Raw genomic sequence first — 7,354 nt, forward strand, 5'->3', positions numbered from 1 at the left:
TTCATGTCATGAGGTAGATCTCAGGCGGCTGGTGAGAGAAAAAGTAGATCTTGCTCTCAAGAAGTTTGGGCAGGCCAACCTAATGGTTCCAGCATCACGATACGGCGCAGCAGCAACCTGGATGGTCTGAAGCCAAAAGGAGCAGATTATATTTGCTGCTTGTCCCACAGATTGTGTGGGAAACAGATGATCTGAGTGGGACAGATAACCAGCCAGACTGCCGACAATATTTTTGAATTTGAAAACAAAATGAAAAACTCCACGATTAAAATTTAATGTGCTTCTTATTTAGCACACAAAACTGTATTTCAACAGCCAGAGACCTGAAAACCATCAGTGGCCATCGGTACTGATGGCGGATTGGCTTTTGGAAGAGCAAAGAGGGAAAAAAAATTAAAAAATTAGTTTTCAACTTGAGCAAAAATGATCTGCACTGGCGAAGTGTGGGTGAGCATTTGGTCCGGACCGATAACGGACATGTGGGCCCGATGTCTTTTTTTTGTTCTTCTTTTTCATCCCAACGCCGTTAGAAAGAAAACGTCGTCACGGTTCTATAAATACAGCATTTGGGCCAGATGTGGCACAAATACAGAAATCTCATTTAATTTTTAGGCAGGATTGGTTCAGACCTGGACCGGATCAGAGCCTGAGCCTGTTTTCAGCTGTCAGACCGGGTCCTGGTCCCAACCCGACCCGGAGCTGCCATGTGGTAAACCGTTGGGTGACCGTTATGATCTGGAGCCTTTTGGTCCAGATCTCAGTGCTGCAGGTTTTATCTGTGCCTCTGTCTGCATAGAAACACTGACGGCTGTCAGACTGTGGAAATGACTGGAGGACCAGCAGACGGGCAGGGCCGTAGAGTGGGGGGGCCAGGGGGCCGATGTCCCCCAGGGCCCCCCTATTCTGGCACCTACGGCTCAGGTTACAACAGGAAATAAGATCAGTTACCATGACGACGCAAATGATAACAGCTCTACATTATGATGTCACCAGGTGACTTTTGACCCATCCAATCACTGAACAGATGCTGAGAACAGAGATATGTGTGGAAACTGAAGTTATTAAAAAGGAACGATCTAGAGTTATAGATCTAGATTTATAGATCTAATATATATATATATATAATGCATACTAGATCTAGAGTGTAGCTCTAATGTTGTAGATCTAGAGTCAACACACAGCTTCAGTTATTGGAGTATGGGGTAATTTTCCTGCCATATTTCCAGAGCACACAGTTTCAGTCTGAAAGCAGGACTTCATGTCTTTCTTCTCAAACTTTAACGTTTGTTACTCCAAAACTTCTGCTCTCTTTCAAATATTCACTCTGCTTTCTCAAAACTTGTGGCCCAGACCATGGCTCTCCCTCCACCATGCTTGGCTGGAGGCATCACACACGTATCTTTGTCCTCCTCACCTGACAGCTGCCACACATGCTGGAGACCATCTGAACCAAACTAACGGATCTTGGTCCCATCAGACCTCAGGACCTGGTTCAGTATCCGTGTCCTTTGTTGACATGTTGACTGTGTGCAGACTTCAGAACAGGCTTCCTTCTGGGGTGACAGCCATGCAGACCAAGTTGATGTAGTGTGTGGCGTTTGGTCTGAGCACCGATAGGCTGACCTCCGACCTCTGAGATCTCTGCAGCAACGCTGACAGAGCCCCTCCACCCGTCTTTCAAACACAGCATCTGGACGTGGCGCTGAGCAGGAACATGAGGTCTGTTCTGAGGACCTGCTCTTCAGAAAGCCGGATGATCTTGGCCACTGGGCTGCAGCTCAGTTCAGGTGGCAGCAATCCTCCTGCAGCCTTGGCCGTCTTCATGCGGCGCAACAATTCGTGTTTTAGGATCGTCAGAGATCTTTGCCATGTTGGACCTTCAGTAGGACAGACTGAGAGCTGCACTACAAAACTGAACACACCTGCTCCCTATGCACACCTGAGGCCTACTAACACTAACTGGTCACATGACATTTTGGAGGGAAAATGACGAGCAGCGCTCAGTTTGGACCTTTGGGGGTGTCGTCTCTTTTGTTGCCGGTAGTTTAGACTTTAATGGATGTATACAGAGTTATTTACATTGTTATAAAAGCTGCACACAGATAACTGCCAGTTTGTCAGTGTTGTCCCAAAAGATTTACTTAAATATCTGCAGAAATGTCAGGGGTGTACTCACCACACACACACACACACACACACACACACACACGTATACATACACAGTGTGCAGCTGATCCAGAACGCTGCTGCTGGATTTCTGACTAAAACCAGGAAGGCAGAGACACCAACCCGGTTCTACAGTCCTTCACTAAGTTCCTTTAAACCCAGACTAAAACCAGCTGGTTTGAGTTGCTATGGGAACATCAATGTGCTGAAATGTGCTATGCAAAGATTGATTGATTGATTGATTGATTGATTCTGTTGAACCAAAATTCAAAGACTCTGTTGGGTTTTTACTGGTTGGTCTCAGTAAGTCTTTATTAGTCTGGTCAGGTTCAGTCATGCTGACATTCACTAAGGGACCTAAAACCAAACAGGAAGTTGAGACACGGGACTTCCTGTTGGTTCTGAGCTGATGTCAGAGTTTTTCCTGGTTCTGTTTCTAATTGGGTCGATTCACAGTAAACAAGCTCTGGACCAGGTTAAGCCCCGCCTCCTCCCTCTGGACCAGCAGGCGGTTCTGCTGCTGGTTCTGTGTGGACCAGGTCAGACCGGAAAAACGGACCATCTGGATCAGAACTTTTCCAGGATTCTTTAGTGAATGCTACGTCTGTCAGTCCGACTGACCCAATGGGTCGACACCGGGTCATGTGACCGGTTTGGACCTGTGGCCCTTAGAACCGGGCCTCACATCGGGTCTGCTCTGTGTGGACTCCAGAAGTCAAAGGTCAGTCTGGTGTCTTGTCTTTAGCCATTTTAGAGGAAACCGGACCGGGTCGGACCCACCTTGGTCGCAGTACAGGCCTCCCCAGCCCTCATTGCAGCTGCACTCCCAGGGCAGCTGGCAGGTGCCGTGCAGGCAGCCGGGGTGCCGCTGGCAGCTGTCGCAGCGCTGCCCCTCCCAGCCCACGTTACACCGGCAGCGTCCGGGCGCCTCGCACACGCCGCGGTGCCCACCGCAGCCGCCTGCACAGATGGCTGATGGGAGGAGAGAAGAGAGAAGGGAGATTACCAGGAGAACAGCAGAAAACAGCTTCACACACACAGACACACACACACACACACACACACCTACGAGTGCTGAACTGGACTAGACCTGGGATTTTTACGGTTTGTGGGCTGAAGAATTTATTCACTTCCTGCCCTCAGTGAATCCGCTTCCCCTCTGACCTCTGACCTCTGCTGTGTTTCCTGATTCTCTCCCATCCTCTGAACTGTAGATCATGGATCTGCTCAGCTGCTCTCTGAACCAAATGGATCCAGTTTGATCTGATCAGACTGGTCAAAGCAGGACCAGTGATGGGGCCCATTCTGGCCCTGATTATGGGGCCTTTCTGGACCCGATGATGGGGCCCGTGCAGCAGGAAACAGCATGGATTCCTCGAGAAGACACAGACTGTGTCTCTCTCCTTGTTGTTTGTTCAGGATGATGAAGACATGAACTAACTGGATTAGCGGTTAGCTGCTAATTGACAAATGATCAGCAGATGCCAGTGGTTATGGTGCATGAAAAGTGGGATTTTTGACAGCTAATGACACTATTGGCAAGAGGTTTATGTCAGTGGAAAATTGTAGGGCACTTCCAAGAATGGTCATAAACGCTGTGTGTCCGTGTTCCCCTATCACCCCCCTCCCCTTGTGCCTAGCAGAGGTTTTCGTATTTAAATGAAGTTGCTGAGAGCCATGCAAATGCAAATCAACTGTTGAGCACCGGCCTTTTGACTCTCATTCCTGTTGTAGCTAAACCATTTTACCTTCTGTTCACCTGTTTACTAGACCCAGGACCTGGCCAAAACCCCTCAGTGTTATTAATTGAGAAATAATGAGATTTAAGTATAAAACAGGCATTAATGCTGAAAATGTTCTAATGTTACAAAGTCACACAAATGGAACAAATTTAGTGTGACATTCACCATCCAGCACTGAACACACTTAGCTCAACTTAGGGATGTAACCTTAACACTTAAGTGTGCATATCAAAGTACAATTTTCAGGGTAAATCTGATGATATATTGTCAACATTGCATGTCTGTCAAGCTCATCCAAGATAGTGTGATGGAATGCAGACCGAAGTGTTTCTGCCAACGTGAAAACACTGAGCTTCACATAAAGCATCAGTTGTGTCATCATGACAAAGTTCCATTATAGTCATTGGTCATCATTATAGTATCACAGGCAGATGTTCATGGCATACTAAGCTTTTGTTGACTCTTCTGAAACTGTCTCCTAATCTGGACTTTGTGATTAAACATTCTCAGTATTTAATCACAAATACTGGAATACTGGCTCAAAAAAGCCTGTATTCCAACATGTACTCCTTCAAATGGAGATGTAAATACATGTTGGTGTTGCAGTGCAATGGGCCAAACAGTTTAACACATTTTGAGACGTCTGTAGGTATTGTTCAGTTATAGAAGTATGCCATGAAGAAGTATGTTTGGAGAAGGGTTAGAATATTAATATTAATATTAAAACAATAATCTATCTTATCCATTAAAATATATTTTACATGTGTGTTAGGAGCACTGAAAAACTTAGTTTGGTTGAATTGATGATATAAAAGCAGAATATGCATGAATACATACAGTAGACTTTTGTTAAACGTGATCTTACTTTGACATTCCTCCCATCTGAAGATTTATCTTGTGATGGGAGGAATTGCACAACTTAATCAAAAATAATAAAAAACATGTTCCAGAGTGGTTCATTGTACATAAAGTATTTTTGTGAATAATATTCAAACTAATGTTAATGTTCACTGATTGCTTTAAAGACCCAGAGTCATGCTATGTTGGACCCAGAGTCATGCTATGTTGGACCCAGAGTCATGCTATGTTGGACCCAGAGTCATGCTATGTTGGACCCAGAGTCATGCTATGTTGAAGTGGTAATGACACCATTCCACATCACAATACAGGACTTAAACTACAGGTGATTTATCAGTATTCAGTTGCTTAACTCTCAAGTTTAAATTGAAGAACAAAATGGTTGAAAGTATGTGATACCTTCTGATAGGGTATAAACATTTGTATTCTTTTCTTTTAAGTTTTGTTAGTTAAGCACTAAATATAACTCACGGATTATGAATCATTTTCTGTATAAACTAAAAAGGAGGCAGCTCAAAGTAGAATTGAATAAATAAACATCTACACATTAAAAAACATTTTAGCAATTAATTATAATAAAAATAAAATATACTATCACGTAACTTTTGAAAAAATAACTTTTTAGAATGTATTTTTTTTTCTGTCAACTTTCATTTAACACTCCAGTCCAGTTGGTGGCAGTAATGCGCTTTCATAGTCGGTCAAGCGGCCGCCATTAAACTCCAGAGGAAGATTTGCACCGGTGCTAACGGGTGCTAATGCTAAACCCAACATGAAGGAAAATGCCCGTGCGTTGTGTGAAATGGTGGAAAAAGTCCTATTTCACGGAGTTACTTTTTCAGTATCGCTTTGATATCAAGCAATGTTCCGGCGGAAAACAACAGATGACACCGCGGCGGTCCAACAGGCCGAACTCAGGTAAGAAAGCTTTTATGAATAGCGAGGCGAGTTGCTTTGTTTGTTTCTTACAGAAAGCGGTCTGTCGTTTTCATAATGTCAAAACAAGTGTAGGGAGAGATTTCGTATTGTATTTTTTATTACATGTGATGTTCTGAACTCTTAAAAATACTCGCATCTTCTTTTATTTTTTCAGACCTGAAAAAATGGCCGAGCCTAAACAGCCAGGCCTCAGACCACGGTGCCGAGGCGTTCTGACGGAGTCCACCAGGACAAAGAGAAATTCAGTAAGTTATGATTTCACATTTAGTCAATAGTGAACACTCGCATATTTGTAAGGAAAACTGATCTTCCCGTTATTTTATTCATTTTGTTATAACGCAGTACAGCAAGGCAGAGTGTGGTAAGCAGTAGAGATCGAGAACATGGCAGACGGATATGAGGACGGAGCCATGAAGCCGGTATGTATTATGTACAGTCTCTGCGTTGATTCCCGTCTGTATAATGGTTGGTTGAGAATAATTTTAACTTATTTACTTATGTATTTTTGAGAAAGCGATATTTTTGCTACAATATCTTTTTAATTGTACATTTATTTCCAGACACTCCACAGAATGGGAGTCACATTTGTGTCAATCAGACTCTTCAGGAACGTCCTGATGTCCGTGATGAGGACAGAGATGCAACTGTGTGTGAGTATCTACTATTTTAGAATGTTGATGATATTTTATGCTTCAATATTGTTTATGTACATAATGGAATTATGCTATGTATTGACAATGCACAAAAATGTTTTCCAGCTGCATCCAGGACCTACTGCCAGTCATCTGGATGTAGCTACAGAAAGAAGCAGGTAAGATTTATTACTAATCTAGGGATGTCACAATTCCTTGAATTATTAAAGCACTGTGATTTATTAAAATCCATCCAGGCAAATTATCTGCCTCAAAGTTTGTTGAATTATGTTTTACTATTTATTACCAACTGCTTTTAATTCTTTTTTCTTCCAATTGTTTCCAAGTATTTTCTCTTTTTCATTAAAGTTTTTATTTTTTGTAAGAATTTATTAATATAATGGTTTTTTTTGTTGTTGTTGTTTTGTTTTGTTTTAATGTCTTATGTGTGCATACTAAGCTGGAAGTTGTCAAACAATTTCACTGTAGTTTCATAATGACTAAAAGATGCCTGTAGCTCATAATGATTGTCTGTTCTGTATTAACAGCTGATGGAGGAAGGCAGAGGGTACTGGCAGCAGAGGAGGTGGCATTCTGGGGGCCAGACTTCTGGCTTTTCAAGCAAAGCGAGCATTGGACCAAACGGCCTGCCTCAACTAAACTGTAGATAATAGACAAAGATGTCTGCCAATCAGAACTCTAGCTCCCGTGTTCTTGACCAATGACTGTAAAACGGTTTGTAGAAAAGAGGAGCATGCGTTCGGTTCAGCGGTTAAATCAATGCGATATGGAAGAAGGTGGAGTTTGTCTCATCCAGTAAAGAAACACGATTACGTGAGAAAGACATTAAAAACAGGTGGTGCTGGGCAAAGGAAAGGGGACAAGACGGGAAGCTGCTGAGCAGTTGGTGTCACAAACTCGCAGTGCCTGGAGCTTGCTTTTGTGTCGTGTGCCATAAAAAGCTGCTGTATGCCGGCAAGAAGGCTCTCCTGCGACATGATTTAGACCAGTGGTCCC

At 43.2% G+C, this 7,354-nt stretch overlaps 1 long non-coding RNA gene across 1 annotated transcript; it reads left to right on the forward strand.

The window, feature by feature from the left end:
• Positions 1-5,658: 5,658 nt before the first annotated feature.
• Positions 5,659-6,915, forward strand: LOC106943226 (uncharacterized). The gene is made up of 5 exons (XR_001423860.1): positions 5,659-5,950; positions 6,048-6,124; positions 6,266-6,355; positions 6,464-6,516; positions 6,886-6,915. It is a non-coding gene; the product is annotated as an uncharacterized LOC106943226 (long non-coding RNA).
• Positions 6,916-7,354: the final 439 nt, after the last annotated feature.

This window comes from Poecilia latipinna, unplaced genomic scaffold, assembly GCF_001443285.1.
Source record: "Poecilia latipinna isolate Pla-1442-1.1 unplaced genomic scaffold, P_latipinna-1.0 Scaffold5010, whole genome shotgun sequence".
Taxonomy (NCBI): Eukaryota; Metazoa; Chordata; class Actinopteri; order Cyprinodontiformes; family Poeciliidae; genus Poecilia; species Poecilia latipinna.